Source organism: Cherax quadricarinatus, chromosome 47 (assembly GCF_038502225.1).
Source record: "Cherax quadricarinatus isolate ZL_2023a chromosome 47, ASM3850222v1, whole genome shotgun sequence".
NCBI classification, from domain to species: Eukaryota; Metazoa; Arthropoda; class Malacostraca; order Decapoda; family Parastacidae; genus Cherax; species Cherax quadricarinatus.
In genome coordinates this window covers 2,588,459-2,612,276 of record NC_091338.1, presented here as the reverse complement: position 1 = coordinate 2,612,276, position 23,818 = coordinate 2,588,459, and the positions used below count along the sequence as shown (strand labels likewise).

General features: G+C 38.9%; 1 protein-coding gene and 1 long non-coding RNA gene across 2 annotated transcripts in view; both read left to right on the top strand.

Moving 5' to 3' along the window:
- Positions 1 to 10,503, top strand: part of shakB (shaking B) — a 576,504-nt gene extending 566,001 nt beyond the window's left edge. Inside the window, exon 4 of the mRNA XM_070094664.1 lies at positions 5,637 to 10,503. The gene's annotated coding sequence lies outside the window, so the exon portion shown is untranslated. The remainder of the gene's footprint in view (positions 1 to 5,636) is intronic.
- Positions 10,504 to 14,160: 3,657 nt separating this feature from the next.
- Positions 14,161 to 23,407, top strand: LOC128696560 (uncharacterized). The gene is made up of 3 exons (XR_008408176.2): positions 14,161 to 19,553; positions 19,777 to 20,221; positions 21,904 to 23,407. It is a non-coding gene; the product is annotated as an uncharacterized lncRNA (long non-coding RNA).
- Positions 23,408 to 23,818: the final 411 nt, after the last annotated feature.

Here is a 23,818-nt window from a genome sequence, read left to right as displayed (position 1 = left end):
CAAATTGCACTGTCTTGAAGACAAGACCAAATTGCACTGTCTTGAAGACAAGACCAAATTGCACTGTCTTGAAGACAGGACCAAATTGCACTGTCTTGAAGACAAGACCAAATTGCACTGTCTTGAAGACAAGACCAAATTGCACTGTCTTGAAGACAAGACCAAATTGCACCGTCTTGAAGACAAGACCAAATTGCACCGTCTTGAAGACAAGACCAAATTGCACTGTCTTGAAGACAAGACCAAATTGCACTGTCTTGAAGACAAGACCAAATTGCACTGTCTTGAAGACAAGACCAAATTGCGGTTCTTCGTGTTAAAGTTCACAGGGCCGCTGGTGACTTACGCTGTATAGAGCCTTCAGAAACTTAGTTTCTTTCTTCTTTTTCTTCTTGGAGTTCACAGAGCCACTCACGGTGTATGCCCCGTCGAGACCCATGGAACTGCATGTAGATTATTCCACACTAGAAATTGCTAAGGCTCAATCCTCAATCAGCTCACCCTATTCTTGTCTTTGACCGGACAGGCTGCTGGGAACTACCTTCTCGCAAAAAAAAATAGACTCTTAAAATAGGATCCAAGAGGACATAGTGAATCCCACAACCACTGGAGACATTTTAACGTATATATATATATATATATATATATATATATATATATATATATATATATATATATATATATATATATATATATATATATATATATATATATATATATATATTCTAAATTGAACATGGAACTAAACGAGCATAGCTCTGCGTCTGTAGCTACAAATTGGCAATATTTCGCAAGACAAGTGACCTGAAAAGTTCAGAGAGGCATGCGGGAGACAATGTCAAACGCTGGTGATGAGAGCCGGGATCCCCAGCACGCCACAGTGAGGAGCAACAAAAGCCTCACTCCCAGTGCCACTGATGCCATTCTAGAGGGAGGGAACCCCCTATCAGATCCTCCTTGGAGACAATAAGGGAGATCACAGATCGTCACCCGGTAAGGGTTGGCCTTTTATTATTTCCAGGCAAAATGTGGGATTACGAGTGTATCGAGATGACAAATTACTGATAACCAAGAGTCTCACATTGTTGCGGAGATATTGTAAGTTATTTATATGTAAAAATGTACCATCTGAAATTATTCTCGATTTCTCATGTTATCAGGTAACTATACTTTGTAATAAACCCAATGGAAACTTTTAAATTCTGCATATGGAACACTACTAAACATGGAAGACCATAAGCATAACTTTGTTCTTGTGACTACAAGTGATGTAGATTATTATTACAAATTCATATTTACAAAGCCAAACTAGTTAAGAGTGGAACGTTGACTATACATATATATATATATATATATATATATATATATATATATATATATATATATATATATATATATATATATATATATATATATATATATATATATATAAAATATAGTTTTTCAGGAAAATTTTTGAAAATCCCTAAAGTTGTTGAAATATTGCACAGATTAATTTTTTTTTAATTACAACTGAATGTTAATATTTCGATTGATAAATTGGGCTTAAATCCTCTCGAGTACATAAATGGTCATTAGGACTGCATGTACTCGCTTCACCGCCAGTCATACATATGTTAATCTCTAAAAATAAGGATTTAAGCAGACTCTCAGTGTATATACTCCGACGTATACCTCATGGTATATACTGTATTCTATTTAAAGATTAAACTCTCAGCAGGTACACGAGAGCCGCTGACCTCCGATAAACACTTTCTTCTGAGGCTGTCGGAAGACACTGAAGATTGTCTTATTAGACTCAACTTGCGGGTACCAACTGGAGTCCCTTGATGCTAGACTCAACCTACGTGTACCAACTGGAGTCCCTTGATGCTAGACTCAACTTGCGGGTACCAACTGGAGTCCCTTGATGCTAGACTCAACTTGCGGATACCAACTGGAGTCCCTTGATGCTAGACTCAACTTGCGGGTACCAACTGGAGTCTTTTGATGCTAGACTCAACCTGCGGGTACCAATTGGAGTCCCTTGATGCTAGACTCAACCTGCGGGTACCAACTGGAGTCCCTTGATGCTAGACTCAACTTGCGGGTACCAACTGGAGTCTTTTGATGCTAGACTCAACCTGCGGGTACCAGCTGGAGTCCCTTGATGCTAGACTCAACTTGCGGGTACCAACTGGAGTCTTTTGATGCTAGACTCAACTTGCGGGTACCAACTGGAGTCTTTTGATGCTAGACTCAACCTGCGGGTACCAATTGGAGTCCCTTGATGCTAGACTCAACCTGCGGGTACCAACTGGAGTCCCTTGGTGCTAGACTCAACCTGCGGGTACCAACTGGAGTCCCTTGATGCTAGACTCAACCTGTGGGTACCAACTGGAGTCCCTTGATGCTAGACTCAACCTGCGGGTACCAAGTGGAGTCTCTTAATGCTAGACTCAACCTGCGGGTACCAACTGGAGTCCCTTGATGCTAGACTCAATTTGCGGGTACCAACTGGAGTCCCTTGATGCTAGACTCAACTTGCGGGTACCAACTGGAGTCCCTTGATGCTAGACTCAACTTGCGGGTACCAACTGGAGTCTCTTGATGCTAGACTCAACCTGCGGGTACCAACTGGAGTTCCTTGATGCTAGACTCAACCTGCGGGTACCAGCTGGAGTCCCTTGATGCTAGACTCAACTTGCGGGTACCAACTGGAGTCCCTTGATGCTAGACTCAACCTGCGGGTACCAACTGGAGTCCCTTGATGCTAGACTCAACTTGCGGGCACCAACTGGAGTCCCTTGAGGCTAGTAATCTGCTCTTGACCTAAGGAATTGGAGCTGCCTTCCCCTTCCTCTTACCAGGCTTTATTTTCTCCCAACTCCCGCATTCTCAGGGCGACATATGACACCTATGGGTTTAACGCTTCCACATGAATCAAAGGGAATCATGCATCTCTTGTTTAAACATGCGAGAACTCTGGGTAGTTTTAAACATAGGAGGGATGGGCATATGAGTAGGTTTGAGTTAGACCTGCCTAGCATGGATCATTGGACCTACTGCAGTGTCCATTCTTTCCTGTTCTTGCGTTCTACGTTAGCGTGTTCTTACATGTTCTCACCCTGTCTGAGAAATGATGTTCAATACCTTTGTGCAAAACTAGTGATCACCCATCCAGTTACTATCCAGAGCAAGTTGTGCTTAACTTAAGTGTTTTGCAAGGCATGTATTTCGTACTTAATGTTGTTCTCGTGGTTTCAGCTCCTGCCAGCGCCCTCTATGTGATGCTCTTCTGTTTTATAAGTTATGAATAATCAATACTTAATTTTCCTTATATATTTCCAGATTTCATGGTCTATGGTGGCACTTTTCGGAGCTGTGTACTTACATTTAAAATGTACCTATTAATACAAAAATAATGTTAATAATAATAATAATAATAATAATAATAATAATAATAATAATAATGATAATGATAATAATGTAGACATATGGCGTACAGCCGACAAAAGGAGATGAAAAAGACACAGCTGCAGGAAGAAACTTCATTACGATGTTTCGCCAGACAGAAGATATGTGTTCCACAGACAGAACATCAAAGTACATAAAGCATTTCTTTGTAACTGTGTCTTTTTCTCCTCCTCTCCTTGCATTAACATCAACCTGGGGATAAGAAAACACAAGTAAACAGAAAATTTTAATATATATATATATATATATATATATATATATATATATATATATATATAACATATATATATATATAATATATATATATATATATATATAGGAGGTTTTGTGTGCGAGGGGCTTGGACTTCCAGCAGGCATGCGTGAGCGTGTTTGATAGGAGTGAATGGAGACAAATGGTTTTTAATACTTGACGTGCTGTTGGAGTGTGAGCAAAGTAACATTTATGAAGGGGTTCAGGGAAACCGGTAGGCCGGACTTGAGTCCTGGAGTTGGGAAGTACAGTGCCTGCACTCTGAAGGAGGGGTGTTAATGTTGCAGTTTAAAAACTGTAGTGCAAAGCACCCTTCTGGCAAGACAGTGATGGAGTGAATGATGGTGAAAGTTTTTCTTTTTCGGGCCACCCTGCCTTGGTGGGAATCGGCCAGTGTGATAATAAAATATATATATATATATATATATATATATATATATATATATATATATATATATATATATATATATATATATATATATATATATATATATATATATATATATATATATATATATGGCTGTCTCAAGGTGGGCGTCACAATGCGTGATCCTGAATCACGTGGGTCAGCGTGGTTGTGATGTTTTAACTTCCTGTCCTTTGAACCACCATATCCATCGCCGCTATCAAGGATGCCGCTAAATGTTGCCATTTATTTAGTTCTGGTTCAGCAATGATAAGCTGGACTTTGCTCCAGTTTATCAAACGTCCTTTGGCGTAACTCGAGTCATCCACGATACAAGCATGTGTGTGTTCTGTGCAAGAAAGGTATAAAATACCGACAATATGAAAATTTAGACACGTGCAACATCTGGTTATGTTTATTGTAGACGTTTCGCCATCCAGTGGCTTTATCAATACATGTATATAGTTCTACTGTCTTCTAATTATGTCCTAGAATCTGTGTTGATAAAGCCACTGGATGGCGAAACATCTACAATAAAGATATCCAGATGTTGCACATGTGTCTAAACTTTCATGTGTGTGTTCGTTAATCCTCACCGATAAACTCCTACTTGTCTTCCCAATGTACTTTTTACCACAGTATCCACATGGGACACCGCCAGTCTTATAAAAAAAAATGGGGAGAGGGGGAATTTGATTCTATGCATATCTGGTATACTTCGAAAGCATATTGATTCATTATTCAAATTATACAATTATTAATTCAGGGGAAAGTGCTATAATCATACAGGTGATGGATCACCTGAATGTGGGAGGTAATCAGGTTTAATCCGACAAAAGAGCTTCAGTTCCCTGATTAAAGAAGCCTTCACCAATATCATGTTATTTCCCCTTGAAGGATCAATTGATAGGGTGTTTCAAACCCAATGACCCAATTTCAAAACAGTATTGCTTTGAAATTGGGTCCATATATTTGAAACACCCTGTAGCATCTCAAATACTGTAAATCATTACTACTATCTTGTGTATTACTTTTGTATATGTGAGTATGTGTTATATATTTTTTTTGTGTGTGTAAGGGGTATCAAGGATTTGAACTGGTTCGCCACGTAGCGCCGGATACCGTCAGTACCAGGAAGGAAAACAAGTATCAGTAGTCTCCCCCCAAGCTGGTAGAGAGAAAATAATGTCAAATACCGACACGATGGAAAGAGAAACAAACGCAGTATAATGCGATCCTTTGTTGATGACGTTTGGCCCACACAGTGAGCTTTATCGAGTCACTTTTTATGGTTTGATAGAACCCACTGCGTGGGCGATGCGATTTCAATAAAGGACTCCCAGTATACTGCACTAGGCTATTTTTTTTCCTTCCCACCCAGGTGTTGTAACGACGGCGACTTATGTCTGGGAGATCACCAGATCGTCTCCTCAGTGCCCCATACACAACTTTTGTTATCATGACTCTGTGGAACCTCCTCCTCTCGTGAATTATATATTTTAAGATGTTGTTTACCCCGCAGATAGTGTTCCGGTCAGTGGAGAGACCAAGCCGCCCCTCCTGACCTGCCGTGTTGTTCCAATAACACAACATCAGCTCTGTCAGCCTCGTCAGCCCCTCAGTCGGCCCCTCCTTCAGCCCCAGCGTCAGCCCTGTCGTCAGCCCAACACTGCCCGGCCCACCAAGCCCTCACCACCTCTAGGCTGCTCCCTCCTCCACACTGCCTGATGCTATCGTGCGAACTGATAACTAACAACACGATTCTGCAGTACAAGCCACTCCTCACACACACAGTTCAGTCCATACTTGTTTTGCTGACTTCACACACGTACAGCCGATTTAACAATCAGCCTGACACTGATCTAGACCCACCACAATAACGACAACACCCACAACATTATTAACCCCAGCCATATCTAATACTGTAGCTATCATCACAGTCTGCCCAATGAAAGTACTACTACCCCACGAATTTTATATATAGGTTTAAATCAACAAAACCATCGTACAGCTTATCTTGTAGTTTGTTGCAGTAATGGCAGCTGCAGCCATGTGTTTGGTGCTTCCATCTCAGCATTCTTCCATTAAATCCTCCATCTGGTAAAAGATTGACACTAAGTTGCAGTCGGGGCTTCAAGCAATGGTGGTATATTATTTTTTTAGCCGAGGTTGTTGACAAACACCTACACTGTTCTTGCTCATGAAGGTCTACACATGCTTCGGTTCACGTACATGAACTCGTTCAGACGTTTAAGCGAGCAAATATGTATACATCACGCGGAAATATCTTAGTATATCATCACACACACACACACACACACACACACACACACACACACACACACACACACACACACACACACACACACACACAGGCAAGCAGAGGAGCAGCCGTGGAACGTGAAAACACTGTTTTCACAACCCTGAGACTGCCTGGGACCCCCAAACTTTCTGACCTCTGCCATTATGCGTCCTCTCGTCCCACCTCGAGAAAAATTCCTAATGATTGGAGTGCTCATTGTAAAAAAAAAAAATAGTGATTTTGCTGCCGTGAGAAATTATTATACTGCCCTGTATAAAGTTAAATAGTGATTTGAATTTTCACAATCAATGTCATTGATAATCTAAAACTTATCAGCGGAAATTATTGAAATTTCTCAGAATAATTTCTGAACTGGGAATCATTTTCCACATAATCCGACACTTATGTGTTTGAGAAAAAGTATATCAGAGAGCTCGCGTTTTACACGGGATGCAAATTTTCTGATCAAAGAGCTCATATCACCTGTGATGAGAATAAAACCTGAAATTTAATTAAGAAATCTGCTGTCTGGGAAACTCTCTCACCGAGTGCAATAAAAAAAACAATCATGGTGGGTATATGAGGTTGGCTGTGTGAAACTCCACAGGCTGCTGCTTCATTCTTCCACCTCTCCTGCTTAAGCCGAAAACAATGGTACTAAATCAAGAGTCCATGAGGAAAGACGGGAAAAGAATAACATGTTACATCTGTCCAAGAAACATATATTATTTCCTTATTGTTAGCAGTCTTAGAGTACTGTAATAAGGCAAGACTTACAAGGAAGTGACTGGGGAAAGTAATATATCAGAAAAAAAAATAGGTGTTAAGGTGTAATTATGTATCTGAGCTTGAGGTCCTGGTCCAGAGATGGGGAGGGGCGTGTTGCAGCGGGTCACTCATGAGGGGCAGGCCAGGTTCTCCTACAAATAAGTTTACCGCTACCTTCATGCCCTTGTCTGACGTCTCCGGCTGCAACCCTCAACACAAACACACACACAACCCTGCTTCCAAACCCTGTTGGAACTTTACTTTTAAAGAGTGGATCTGTTAAACGCCGCCTATGGTCGGTGTCCATTTATGATAAAATAAAGAGCCTGACTAGACTGTCATGGTAGCCAAATGGGAGTGTGTGTGGTAAGTAGGCGGTGACCTGGAGGTGAGTAGACGACAGTGCAAGGAGGGACCTGGTGAGGACGACTCTTTACAAGGTCGTCTGGTTAACACTCAGCTACATTAGCTGGGATATGTCGCCCATTATAGCATCTCCAGTTTTAGACTCCACTGTTTCTGGTCACTTAAACATCTTCCCTTGTATCACAGTTTCTCATATTTTCCTGGATCGTATGTGTACAGAATCATTTTTTGGCTCCTAGTAATTTAAACAAAAAATTCATGTCCTTAATCATAAAATTTTGGCTAAATATCTAAGCTTATTTTAGCTCCCACATTTGTAAATATTAAACTTTTTTTTTTAGCCTCCAGGACTTATCATTCGGTGTGGCATTATGTGACAGATTTATGAACTTGTGGAGTATAAGTAGAATTTTCGAAATAAATTTTTACTTTATGCAGTTTAGAAAAAAATATATATATATATATTATAATAAGATAGTTTTCTCTAACATTTTGAAGAACTCTTTTAAAAGTTCTGCAAACTACTGATGATCAGTCAGCTCCATAAAGACGAGTGATTTTGAAGTCTAATACATAGGGAGCGTAGCTGTAGGTACTCTAGTATTGTTCCCCTAGTCTCATAAGCCACTAGATCATCACTTATTTATGCTGCTCAATTTATGGTGGGGTCAGCCAGTGTGCATCTTGGGCAGCGTTGTAGTAAGACCCGTTTTGTTTTGTTTGTGTATCTAAAAAATGAGTTTAACTACAACCTGTCGTAATGGTGACAGAGGCTGACCTCAGTCTCGTTCTCGCAACCAGGTTAGACGTCGTGTGGGCGAGTAGTGAAGCTTTGGAGGTAAATTGTAGGTATCGGGTAGGTTGGTTCTCATGCTAAAGAACTTAGGATTTGTTTCACGGCTGTTAATCCATGTATTTAGTCTTGAGAACTCTGCCATTTACCATTGTCCTGCACTGAATCCTTTTATCATTGAGTTTCTCCTAGATAGCAATATGACTATTCATATAGGTTGCTAAATTGCTTCAATATTCCAAAAGTTTAGTAGACTGGTCAATTAAGAAGCGTTACTTTGTCTAACTTTGCGATGAGTCGCTGTCCTTAGCCTGGGTTTAGTTTGAAAGGCTAAGTGGTCACGCATGGTGAGCCTAAAATGAAAGCAATAATTACTTTTTGTAGAGAGTTCTTCAATAACATAACATCTATGCACTGCCACCTCTGTAAATGCACCTTATTGATAATAATACCATTAATATGACTGACCCCATGAGCTGTAATATTATAGCCCCTTAATCTAGTGCAACCCAGGTTGCGCTACGGATAAGTACTGGTACTACAGCACTATTTTTTTGTTAATGTTGTTACCATGTCAAAGAAAAAAAAATATCGAAGTTACGGACTAATGTAGGGAGCCCGGGACGGCACCCCGCGTATTGCTGTCTGGCCCTACGCCATAGAAAGTGAAATACCTCATTGCAACTTTTTAATCCGGCATTAAAAGTAAGGAAGTGTGTGGTGTGCTGTGGTTGTTGCCATGTTGGTGATGGGTGCGGACAGCAGAGCGGGAGGCCTGAGCTTCCACTACGCATACTGTTACACCTATTTACACTATTTTAATGACATCCATTTGTAAAGAAGGCAAGACTACCGCCTACGTCATTAAGTGGCCTGACGCTTACTTAGCTTTACCATACATATAGAGGTATGTATGTCGTGAAGTTGAAGTATACATAAAAAGCAGGCGATCCATACTCAAATGTATTTGGAGAGTCTTGTTAACGACCTAACTGGCGATGGTCTTCCCGTCTTGCTTATTGTGCCTTTCTGTTAATTTAGACTGTACGACTCCACCACACTGTTATACACGCTGTAGGTAGGCAGTTCTTTACATCCACGGGCAGGTATGGGTGCAAGTCGCTGCTCGGGGCCTCGCATAACCTACACTATGATGTCTCCCTGCTGACAATTCTCCCCACTCCACCATTCCCACCCTCACTATCCTTTACTCAGGCTGATTTTGACAGACTCTGCAGAGCAAACCTTTCGTTAGACTAAACAGAGCTGATAAAGCTCTATTGATTTTTTTTTACTGTATTTGTCAGCAAGTCTTGCCTCTCAAACCTTGCTGGATTTGATGGTTCGTCGTCTCTCTTCCCAAACCCCAGGAGACTAAAATTTGGACTCACAATAACGAGAAAAGTAAACATCTCTGTCTCACATTCGCAACTGAAGACGGCCTCTCTGTGAGGCTGAAATATACACTACTGCAGTGCATTTACCTTCAGAGATCATTTTAGTCCCTATTCTAGGGCTTTAATTATTCTTTCACACTAGTGTATGGTGATTTGCAGTTTTAATGACCACTGTGTTGCCGATAATGATTAAGGCTACCAAATTAACCAGGGAGCCTCACACTCGCTCAATACATGATCACACCTGAGGCACGGGATAACTAGATATATATTAACGAATAACTCACACTTTGGATAGGACATATTACACGAGGTTTCAATCCATCGTAGACCATTATCAAATGACTTGATAATGGTCCGGGACAGACCGAAACATTGTCTAAAGTCTCCTCTCCTGAGTCTGTGTTATTTGCGATTTGTTGCAGCCACGGTACTGCGACTGTTATCCTACATGGTTATTCCTAAGATTCATTATGTAGGTATAGTTGAATACAAGTCATATAAATATATCACAACATACAGGGCTGCTATATAATTGTTGTTACAGAATATTTTTATTTACTTCCAAACCTCAGGATACCTGGAGTATACCTGTAGAGGGTTTCGGGGGTCAACGCCCCCGCGGCCCGGTCTGAAACCAGGCCTCGTGGTGGATCAGAGCCTGATCATCCAGGCTGTTACTGTTAGGTAAGACACATATGCAACAGTTAGGTATCTTTATTTCGAAACGTTTCGCCTACACAGTAGGCTTCTTCAGTCGAGTACAGGAAAGTTGATAGAAGCAGAAGATACTTGAAGACGATGTAATCAGTCCATCACCCTTAAAGTTTTGAGGTGGTCAGTCCCTACATCGTCTTCAAGTATCTTCTGCTTCTATCAACTTTCCTGTACTCGACTGAAGAAGCCTACTGTGTAGGCGAAACGTTTCGAAATAAAGATACCTAACTGTTGCATATGTGTCTTACCTAACAATCTGTCGGTATTTTATACCATTTTAATGTTCAGGCTGTTACTGTTGGCCGCACATAAACTGACGTAAGAACCACAGCCTAGCTGATCAGGTACCGAAGACAGCATCCTGCATACCTTAAGCAACAACCTACAGGACTGGGCATCAAGGATATATACACTGAAAAGTATATTCTTCTCAGTGTTTATACACTGAGAGGTGGTGAACAGGTGACACGCAGCCTTAATGACCCTCGTGTAGTCGATAGACTTTAAACCCCCATTGGGAATTATTATATGCATGGGGAAGCGCTAAACCTATTTGGGTTCATACCCCTAGGAATAACGGGAAGTCGGGTTGGATCCGAGGTAAAGAAGTGTGGTGCTTTAATGCTTGAGAAAGACTCTTGATCCAAGGACCAGGAGCTTTCTTCCTCTTCCTCAGATCAGCCTTGATTACCTCTCTCTTTACCATGGCACTGTGTTACCCTTACGGGCTTAGCGCTTCCCTTGAAAATACATGAAGTCCCTAGATCAAGAACTTCCTTCAGCGTCATGAAGTCAACCCTCGGAAGGGCGAGAATGAGAGAAACATCGGGGCTTAAACTGATTTATTGAAGACATTGCGGAATAAAATTTTACAGTGACGACGTTTCGCTCAGTGTAAGGCTCTGTCAGGTTATGTCTTGATAAAACTCTATACACAGGGCGAAACGTTGTCTCCATAACTTTCTCTACAAATTGGGTCTTCATTTATGTCCCTCAACGACTTTTGTAAATCATTTACAAACATTTGAAAAATTATGAGGTAAAAATTCTGTGAAATTTTACATAATTTTTTTCCCAAGAGTGAAAATCAGGTTTAATATTAAACGTTAGTTATGTGAAGCTATGCGGTAGAAGACTGAGCGTTTATTCCGCCTGTAGATAAGCTAATGCAGGGATCTTGATTCAGGGAATTGAAGCTACGCTCCCCTTCTTTGGATCAAACCTGATTACCTCCCATTATCCCATACGGGTACAGCGTTTTATTCCAAATAAAATAATGAGGATCAAATCCGATGTTGTGTGTTTACTTGTACACACACTAATCTTGTTAAATTTTCTCAACGTTTAAACCTGTATCCTCCTCACGTCTTACGATCTTCAAGGTGACGCCTTGATGCTGGTGAAGAGTTCTTGATCCAAGGCTCTGAAGCTACCTTACTTTGCATAAAACCAGATTACTTCTTATACCGTAGGCACTGTACGACTGTGCGGGGTTTTCCTTTATGATGTACCATCTGTGAATGATTTACTGTATCATGATAACAGTTTTCCTGACCGTTTGTCCATGTAAATAACAGAGATAGAGTCAGCCACGTCGAGTTTCTCACTACACAACTCACAGTCAATCATTCCCTAACCTAACATCGTGTTGGGTCAGTCTTACATTGTGAGTGGTTCTCAACCCGTGGGCCGCGGACCCCCGGGAGCCCTCTGAGTTATTCCTGTGGCTTCGTGAGACGTTACTGTGTTTATAATAGTTATTTTTTGGTTACTATATATTTTATTAATCAACGGAGCCTAAAGTTGCAACCTTGAGCATGTGGGGAGGTTAAAAAAAAAAAAAAGGAGGGTATCCTCTGACTAAACCAAAGGTTGGGAACCACTTCCTTAGACTGCTCAAAGTTTTTAATGTTCTTAATAGTAATTACAGATTTTTTTTCAGCTTGTCAGAGTCTTTCCTTTGATCATCTGTTAGCAAGGTGATTTAGAGAAATATGGACTGTGATTACACAGTTATAAAGCTACTCTCGTTCAACGACTGAGGAAATTTCCTTGGTTACTAACATGGAATAAGAATACAAAGACATAATGGCAGAATATAAACCGTAATAGAAACAGCGTTTCTCTTAAAGACCAATTTTTTAGTCATAAATCTGAAAAAAAAAAACTTTGTTTTCAAGATAAACATTGACTAGGAAAAAGTTTCCAATCGGCCATAGTGTCTTCTTTTATCAGCTTGTCGGTTTTACAGCCTCTTTCCCATGGAGCAAAGAGTGAACCATTTATTGTTCATTACTATAGAGCATCAGGCATCTATAGGTGGAGTGTGCGAGGCCCGAGCTCCAACCCTGCGCTGTGACTGGTGGTGCTTGTATCTTTAAGTGCTGCTCAGAAAATGTGATGCAACCGCTAGTTGTAAGTCCCTCGTCAACCCAGTCATCTCCCAATCAGTCCTATACATAGCACATTGCCATAAGCTATGTCGGATAGAGCACTGAAAGGCTTGAAACCTGCGGTTGTGTCACAAACCTTGGCAAGTCCCCTCACAACGCAGGACACAAGTGACACATTCGGCCGCAAATGAAGTATAACTCCATAAATCTGAGAGCGATATCATGCGATTTGCGTCAAAAACCAATATCACAACATTGAGGTTTTCATGGTATTTTTTCTGTGGCGGCACTGCTAGAAGGTCCTGGTCACGGTTCATACTGTGCCTTCCTAGCCACCACCTCGTGCCTTGTTATAGCGATCATGTATCTCCAAGGTTCGTATGGTTTACCCTCCACCAGCGCTCTCTGCTTCACCCGTTTTCAGTAATACTGGAGTAAACTAGAACCTGTTACAGAAAGGGAGTGTCTCCCCTCATTCTCTTCACAAAATATATTTCAAATTATGAAAACCTCCTCAACTTAATTAATCTTCAGAGAATAAATATTAATGTATTAGTAAGCTATCGATTTTTCAGCAATATTATATATATATATATATATATATATATATATATATATATATATATATATATATATATATATATATATATATATATATATATATATATATATATATATATATATATATATATATATATATATATATATATATATATATATATATATATATATATATATATATATATATATATATATATATATATATACGTCCGAATAGGTAAAACTGGTCATTTAGCAAGAACTCATTAAAAGTTAAGTCCTTTCTGAAATTTTCTCTTATACATTAAAAGATAATTTTTTTTATTTATGTTATTGTAAAAAAGTAATGATTTTGTACCAAAAGAACCTTAGGAAATTTACCTAACCATATTATAACAAGCGCACAGAATCATTAATTTTTATATTAGCATTAATAAAAAAATCCTTTAAATTTATAGGAGAAAATTTTGGAAAAGATTTAATTTTAAACGATTTCTTGCCAATTGACCAGCTTTACCTATTCGGCACGAAGTATATATACATATATATATGTATATATGTATATATATATATGTATATATGTATATATATATGTATATATATATATATATATGTATATATATATATATGTATGTATATGTATATATATATGTATATATATATGTATATGTATATGTATATATGTATGTATATATGTATATATATATATACATATATATATACATATATATATACATATATATATATATATATATATATATATATGTCGCACCATACAGGTAAAACTTGCGATTTTGGCTTAAATAGCAAAGCTCTTCTTGCCGAATAAGGCAAGCGAAAATTTGTGTATGCATTAATTTCATTGTGTTTGTTTATTATTAAATTATTGTTAACTTATCTACAATATATTTAGATTAGGCTAAATTAAATATCGCTTGTTATAATAAGGTTAGATAAGTTTTCTAAGGTTCTTTTGGTACAAAATTATTAATCTTTACATTAACGTAAATGAAAAAAATATATCTTTAAACATATAAGAGAAAATTTTAGAAAGGACTTAATTTTAAATGAGTTCTTGCTAATTGACCAATTTTACCTATACGGCACGACATATATATATATATATATATATATATATATATATATATATATATATATATATATATATATATATATATATATATATATATATATATATATATATATATATATATATATATATATATATATATGTAAACCCCGAAAAGAACTGGTGGATGGATTTCAAATGGACCTTGTTATCGATACAAACAAATCAATTGTTATCGATTGTTGTACAATTGCGGTGTGTCACGTATGATTTATGCAGATATAATTTTAATGAGTTTGACATGTTTTAAGTTTCTGCTTGTTCAATTACTTTCCCTCATATACTCCAATTATTTCACGTTCTTGTCTTCTGCATCACCACTCGTGTTCTGGTAGTACGGTGCGACGAAGATTTGGTGCCCAACTCGAAAGTGTTATCAAACCTCAAATCAAAATTCTGTCCCCCGATCTACATATGTATAAATAGTCAACTTCATCATACTAATAGCTGCCATGACAACCAGTCATTATCCCGCATCATACTGTAAATAAATCCCCCTTCCCCCATCCCCAGCTTGTGAGGCACTATTAGAAACATAGCGGTAGATTTAAGAAAGTTCCTCAAAGAAATTTCCGATATACATGTAAAGTAGTGTGAGTTTCGCTAGTTGCATTTGTAAGAGGTTAGCTTCCGACTGAGGAGGTGACTCCATAGTAAGAGCAGTTCTCAGTAGTGGTTAGCGTGGGCAGAACAGACCTCCACTGTGTGGAATACCAGTAATGAGTCTTCGGCATCATGCCAATGTTTACGTCGGAGTTATAGTAGCGCCCTAGTTCCTACAGGAGGATCTTTTCTTTAGTTCTCCCCCTGGGAGGAACGGCGCTCTGTGGATCGGGGTAACTATGCTATTTTGTATGCTCTTGAGTCTTGACAACTCTTCACGTGGAAGCTTGAAAGATCTCAGGGCACCGAAAATGTGGCTTACAAAAAAAAACCCTGACTGTTAATTGTATAGGTCTGTGCATTGTTTGTCTCTGTTGACCAATGTCTGATGCACTTCAATTCTCACTGAGTCTTGCCTCCACTTGCTGTGTTGCCCGAGTTAATGTGTGTGTGCCTCTAACAAGTTTGTTTTGCATATGACGCTCTTAATTTTATCTGATCGCACCGAAGTTTAAAAGAAAAAAGCATTAAAGAAAAACAATAAGCTTAATAATATTAAATGAAGCCAACATACTGCCTACAGGTGATGTTTGATAAATTACATTCCAGCCGAGCATGATCATCCATCAAGCCCCCTTGTTTTTGACCAGTTCCCTGAACCAATCGTGAATAATGCATATCACACCCATGTCGCCCTGGACGCTGGTTGTCACAACAGCAGCTTTTCTGTACCACTGTTTTCCTACGAAGGATTCCTGAAGAGTGCCCCGGGCGGCCACCACAGACCTGGGAGGGCCGCGCTGGGCCTCACTAGTGACAACGTAGTGTCCACGGCAGCGCTGACTATCAGCCCGCGACCCGACGGCCCAACCTAAGTCAGGTCGGGCCGCGCCGGGCCGCACCACACGCAGGACCTCACTCGGTGCGGCCCAACTCGTGCTTTCAAAAGCTACGTGAGTAGAAGAAGGTACGGAGAGTCGCGCGTGTTGCTGCTGTCTGGGGCTTGGTGTGGGTCGGGTGACACTGGAGCCTCATTCTTTCTCGTTACACAGCCCGGCCCCCGCCTGGCCCGCGCCTGGCCCGCCAACTGCCATATTTACTCCTGGCTGGGTCCTGCTGGCCAGCAGGAGGGGCGGCCGCAGCCCCCTCACCAGCTTCTAGGGCTAGGTCTGCTATTTAGCTCCCGCCATGTTTGTTTGCTCCCTCGTTACTTGCCTAGTTACCATATTTGTGATCCAAAACTTCGTAAGTATTTTACTTGAATTGCTGTAGAGGAAGTATCCTGCTAGGCTTCATGCTAGTGCCTGCCGCCCAGCCGGGCCGCGCCAGGAGCCCGGCCCGCACCGGCCCGCCCAATATGAGGGGGTGGGGGCGGCGGCGGCCCGGGCAGAGGACGCGTGTCAACATATCGCCCGGGAGGGTATCGTAGCGCGCTACGTCGTGCCGGATATCACTAGGGACGTCTTTTTCCAAGTGTGGGGATTTTATGGAGTGAAAGTTATTATGATGATCATTATTGCCATTATGGTTATCAATAATATTATTATTACCATAATTATTAAATAAGACATGCCACATCGTACCACTTGTAGATAATGATTTGTATCAGAACAATAAAAAAGCAATAGTATCCATTGTTTTATTTTATTCATTTTTATGCGATACTGAGGAATTCAAATTAAATTGTGCAGTTCAGAGTTTCAGATTTACCAGCCATCACGTCCTCTGACAACATCCACTGGCAGGCTGACAACGCAAAGAAGAAAAAGCATTTACCATCACTTGCACCCAAGCTGTCTTTCCACTAAGATAAACTCATTCTCACCCGTCTGTCTTAATGCAGGCACAGTACTTCCGATTTGCAAAACCTAATACCGGCTAACTTGTTTCCACGAATCACTTCGGTCTGACAAAAAAGACCAATTCCCTTAAAAAGAAAATCGTCTCGATTCTTTCAGATCTAAAATACACATGCCTTCACAACCACCTTCCAACTCATTTTAGGATATCCACTACGCCTACTCCTTCTGCAGGAAACTCAGGGATTCTTTGATATCCCTAAGTCACTCCACATTGATTTTAACTCTGAACAAGATTGCCCAGAAGAATAACATCTCCCGGTAACCCAAGAAGAGCTTCCAGATTTGCTTCAAGAATCCCATCTGCAAGATCTAATTTTGGAAGAGTTACCGCCCATACGGGTAAAGGAATTGACACCCACATGATAAACAAAGCAAAGAAGATAACAGGAAATTCTGGATTCACGCTACTAAAGTTAATGGACAGTCAGTTAATGGCTCGGCGATTAGAAAGTGGAAATATATCGTACGGATACCTGGAGGATGTTACAGGGGTCAACGCCCCCGCGTTGACCCCCGTACAATAGTATTAACTCCTTGAGATTATGGAGGAAATGCGTTTTAAATAACCATTAAATATAATTGCCTTTAAAATGGCGAACTTTTGTCTGATCAAGAGAGGTAAATGGTGACAATTAGTTTAACTGTAATCATCACCATTGTTAAGGTAAAAGAAATATTACTCAAGGTAAACTATGATTGATATACACAACTATGTAACAAAAAATATAATGGAAATATGCACCAAAAGCTTTGAAACTGGACTCTGTAACCAGAGTTTAGGATTGAGGGCACTTTGTAAATATAATAAAAAATAATAATATAGACAAACCATAACTGAACTATGTTAAGAATGGAAATAACCCAGAGAAAATTAGGTGGATACATTGAATTAATTCGCAGTAAAATGATATTTAGTATAATTACTGGGAACTCCATTGTAACAGTAAAGTAAATATCCTCAATACCTCACCAGAATTAAGTTTGTAAAATTGATTATGTCATTTAAATAGGAACAACTATCATGTGTCATCAAATAATTTTTCAGGATTCTCACTGTGCGAAACGATTATTTTTAATAGAGTTTTGCTCTATCTACGTCTTTTATTTCCTATGATGCAGCTCCAGACGCCGCGGCTATAATTAAAAATTATCCATCAATGCACCACTCGTCAACCCATTAACCAAATAAGAGGTCAACCCGTCAACCCAATTCAGTCTCCACCAAATGGCGAAAAATATATAGTGAACCTGGCAGCCTCAGCGGCCAACACAATGATTCTTGTCTGGTAATGAGTTCATATATTTGCTTAGGATTATTTGAGGTTAATTTGTGTTAAATACTTGTGACATAATTAATGTAGTCTACAACGTTTTATGTTAGTTGTGTAGATGTTATTTAGATATTCTTAAATTACCTCATCTCTAATTAAAAAGAAAATAATGGACGCTAATTTATTTTATAAAGTAATTGTATAATAGTATTATTAAGGTAACTAGTTTATTAACTCCTGTTGAGAAAAAATCATAATTTTGTAGACATAATTTCTACATAGGTAGTAAGCTTACGCAAATATGTTTCAAATCACACACGCATTTCGAACTCTAAACTAAACACAACATTTCGTACTCTAAGTTGAATCAATAATCGTGGATCTAAAAGTAATAATGCATTCACTGAGTACAGCAGAGACTTGTGGCACTCATTTCAACTTAATCCTTGGAATTCTTAGCTAATCCCTAGCTAATTAATTAAATGGCCTAGCTTCAGAAGACGGGTTTGCATTGAAAGGCTTCAGTATTTTGTTTCTAACCCTCCCTCTATTGTGCATTTGCGTATGTAGCCACAGATCCAGTGAAATGGAAGAGGCCAGCCAATGCAACCCATGGTACCTACTGAGTTCTTAATCTCATAACTACGGCAATGTGACGGCCCACAGAAGATTGTTATTTAGCCCAAAGAGAAACAAAGCCATACCAAATTCATTATTCTCTGACTTCTATTTCAGGAGAACTGGGGTAAGGGATAAGTCGAGGATTTGTAGGTGTTTCTGTAGCCCCGGTGCCCAGTTCATGCTCTCCAGAGTGTGAAATAGTGACAGCCAAGTTTGTGTATGTCGGTGATATGTCTTCCTTCGACACAGTAGTGGCCATGAACAATCATTCAGCAAGATCAGCACTCAGCCGTAGTTGCAGCAGTCAACTGTCTCTCTCCCCGTTTCAGCAACTCCTAAACTTCCCAAACTGGAACAGGAACTAGAAAACGGGGAAACTCAAAACCATTTGTTTTAAAGAGAAATGTAAAAAAAAAAAAATAATATTCATGGTTTCACATACATTTTGCAATATGAAATATAGTCTCATCAAAATAAAATTCTTTCATATATATTAAAATTATTTTCCAACATGTTTACAATGATTTTTTATATTTTTCAGAAGTCACAGAAGATCAGATAACGTTGAAGGGTATATAATAATCACCAGCCATTTGTGTCTCTCCTCACCTCAGTACCCACTACACCATCTAGACTGGAAAGAAGTTTTAAAATTTACGTAGTGCTGGAATAAACAGGTCATTCAACACTCTTCAATGCAAACTCACACACACCACACACTCACAAGATAAAAAAAAAATCACAGATATGAGCAAGTCTTCTAATAAACTAGCCCTTAAATAAAAACTAATCATATTAGCAACCATAGGATAATATCACTCTTGGTTAAAATATCTTGCATCGATTAGAAATCCAGTCATATGATTAATACTAAAAGAATCTCCTAAAATTTTCTCACAGGTACTGACCTGCACCTCAGCAGTCATACAACACCCAGCAAAACAGAAATTGCCAAAATAATTAAAAATGTGCACCATAGTCATGAGTGGCACCATTGGCACCTCTGTGGGCACTTATTCATGACCACTGATCTTCATTTCAAGGATTCCCTTGCAATGCTATGAATAACAGCACGATCAGACTGAAGTACCCATAAGTTTATGGTGCCCAGAAGCTGAAATACACCCACTTCACTGACTGTACCACAAGAGTACTCCTAGTCAGGCACTAGGCTTACAACAGGATAACCTTCTATGGGGAGGTGCGACAACCACTACATCATTGCTGTCGGAAAGAGTGAAGAGAAGGCTCCGGGCAATAGTCAATTCCATGTCACTATAGGCAAATCTGAGGCGAAAGAGAAAGTATCTTCATCAAGCTATGAATTACTGGACTCTTAAATCAGGTAAGCACCAAGGAAAAAGAAAGTCTTCTTCCCTGCATAGCAGAGGTCTGTCTAGCTCCAACCAAAGGTTATTTCAGCCCTATTAAAACAATAAAATGACCCAGTTGTGAGTGGCTAGTTGTAGCTATTTGCATTTGTCAGCATGAGATTCATTTTGAGGTACATACAGCATGGAGTCTAAGTTCCTATCTTTGTGTATTCAACACATAAGATACAGTAGTATATTTTAAAGTGTTTCCTTCAGACAGGTGACAATGATGTCTTGTTCAGTACATGGGCTGTGAGGTCAAAAATTTTACCAATTAGTACCAGATTTCTTTAGAAAGATTAAGGTCCATATTAAAGTGGCATGGCATCCTAGTACTACGGAGCAGCTTCTGGGTGCAGTTGGTTACCGGAGGACACACAGGGTAATATATCACATTACTAAAGTTTGGGTGGCTCTTCTAGGATCGCTTGCATCATGTGTTACAGATGTGGCAAGAGGAAGCATTGTAGTGTTGGTATAGTAGACAGTGTTGTTGTCAAGTTTTTCAAGGAAGATTTATTTATATGGTTGATGTATAATTGCAGGTTCATCACTGGTTGTACATGTTGGCTCACGAAATCGTAATGACACGATTGCAAACAAACCATAACACCTATGCTAATCTTCCTATGGTGTAGAAATATACCTAGTTGGACGAATCTTATTGTGACTAGCTGGTCCAGTGGCTAACGCGACGGTCTGGAGTTTTGAGACTCTCTGATTGCGGGTTCTATCTCCGCCCGTGGTATGGTTTGTATATGTTGGGTTTAACATATGTATTTGTCGCTATATCTACTGAGAGTAAAACTCCATAAACTACTCGTGTCCTCTGCATATCCTTTCTTGTCATTCAGAACAACTGAATATAAAGATGTTTACTGAAACCTGTAATTATATGTAAGATGGTTACATCCTGAAGGTTGATCTGAAGGATTTTCCTCTATCTGTAGGAGGGATAGCCATTATTTGATCTGATTTTTTACCTGTCTGGTTCATGGCATGATCATGGTTCTCACTTGATCTTGGTTCACAGTGTTTGGTAACATTTGAGGATCTTGTAGCCATTAATGGAAGGAGAGGGATTATGCAGAGTTAAATGTGACTTCATTTGCAGGCAATTTATATTTATCATTAGAACCTAATTAAAATTGCAGCCTAATTATATTTTTTATTGTAGTAGCATAATTATATATATGCTACAGCTTTATTTCATGTATTAGATCCTAATTAAATAATATACTGATTATAGGTGTATTTATTATAGCCCAATTACATATAATTTAGCACATCCTAATTACAGTGCATATTAATTAGAGCCTAAATACTAACTACAGGTAAAAAAAATTATTCCATAATCTTATTTACAGTTTAACATTTCTCTCAAACTCCCTAATAATGTTTATATAAAGTACTGTAAACAGTTATGTTTATAGGTTCTTATGTGTGCAGTATGTAGTTTTATACTGTTTTATAAGTAGTTTTTTATTTTAATTTATGCAGCTACGTGATGTTCAGTGCATTTTTTAATCAAACTCGTTGAATCCCAAGTATCTTCCTTCGTACACTTCAAGTTTTTGTTAGTTTCTCTGTATACTAAAACCTGTTTGTATTATGTATATGTTTTCAACAGGTTAATATATATTTTTTTTTTAAGAGGGACTCTGCCCACGGCGCCTGCAGCCGAAGAGTACACACCTCCAGGAGTGCACCGCCGCCTACGAAAAGTGGAACCTACCCACAGGGTCTTCCTGAGTGGAGCCCGCCCATAGTGCCTCCCACAGTGAAGCACATCTAGTGACTGCCTTCTTTAATAGAGCCCGTCCGTAGTGAGGGCTCCCAGAGTGTATCCTTAACTGATAAGAGCACTCTCGTAGGACCTTCTTAGAGTGTACTCTGTTCAAAGTCATTATCCTAGCCAAGAATTACCTATTCGTGGCTTATTTTTAGTTTAATGACTGATGCTGTGGACTTTATCCACAGACTTCATATACTGGACTGTTGTCAAAATTGTTGTACTCTGTCCAGTATTATTGCATTATGTCCACTGTAAACTTCCGTTCCTTCATAGCATGTAAACTACACGATTTGCCATTGTAGCAAAGTTATCTAAACGTTATAACTAGTAACTGCCATATTACGGTGGTTACCTGGAGTTAACTGGAAAGGTAAACTCCAGGTAGCCACCATAATGTGGAGGTTACTAGTTATGACGTTCAGATAACACCGTTACAATGGCAAATCGTGTAGTTTACATGCTAGGAAGGACCTGAAGTTTAGATTATATTGATACAGTGTAAACCATGTTCTGCTTGCTGGGTGCTTTACCTTTATATTCCATATCCCTTCTCCCTCCTTCCAAACTTGCCACTCCTTACGAGTGGTCACCAGCATATCACCATTAGCTCTCAAGCTGTTGGTGAGAGATTTCCAGTGGTAACCTGGCTACCTCTGGAAATCCTAAAGTACCCTTCGGTTCGTGGTTTAGGGTTCCATGTAACAAACGTTTTCTCACTGAGATCCTCAAGACTAAGATTTTCTTTCTTACGAAAGCCTTCGAACCGTAAGATTTTCACTGTGAACATTTGGACGATTCACCCTTGTCCGGCTCACTAGTCGCATTATTATTATTATTATTATTATTATCATTATTATTATTATTATTATTATTATTATTATTATTATTATTATTATTATTATTATCATTATTATTATTATTATTATTATTATTATTATTATAATTATTATTATTATTATTATTATTATTATTATTATTATTATTATTATTATTATCAAAAAGAAGCGCTAAGCCAGAAGGGCTATACAACTCACTAGTCGCAGACCTCATCATGGTGAGCCGCTAAACATGTAAATCTATTGTTTCCAAAATATTAGGAATAGTATATTCCATGAATGTTATGCTTTTTTCCAGCCATACTGCCATAGATTTTAGCACTCTGGTATGTCTTATCTACCTGTATTCATTACATTTCTCTTTTAAACTTAGCAATTTTTATACACACAAAAATTCTGTATACATATTTTGAAATGCTCATGGCTTATTCAGGCATAAATGGTTTTTTTCATGGCTAACAAGCGACTTATTTTATAATAAGTCGCTATTTAAGTGTCACGTATGTTTATTAGGGCCAGTAATCAAATAAATGTTAATTACTGTTATTTGCCTTTCATTATCACATGTTTGCAACTAAAAGTTGTAGTTTAGCTGTTGTGTGACCCCTGTGGGTTTAGCGTTCCTTACTGAAAGCAAAAATAAACTGTTTATAATGGTATAAAATACCGATAAGGTGATGATTATAAGACATGGGACAGCAGTTGGGTATTTTGGTTGTTGAAACGTATCACCTACACAGTAGGCTTCTTCAGTCAATGTGTAGTAGTGAAATGAAGATGATTTAATCAGCCCATCAACCTTGGATAAATAGTATTTGAAGTGATCAGTCCCTCAACCTGGAGAAAAGTTCAGCTCCATGGTCTGGAACTATAGTTCCAGACCATGGAGATGAACTCTTCTCCAGGTTGAGGGACTGACCACCTCAGATACTATTTAT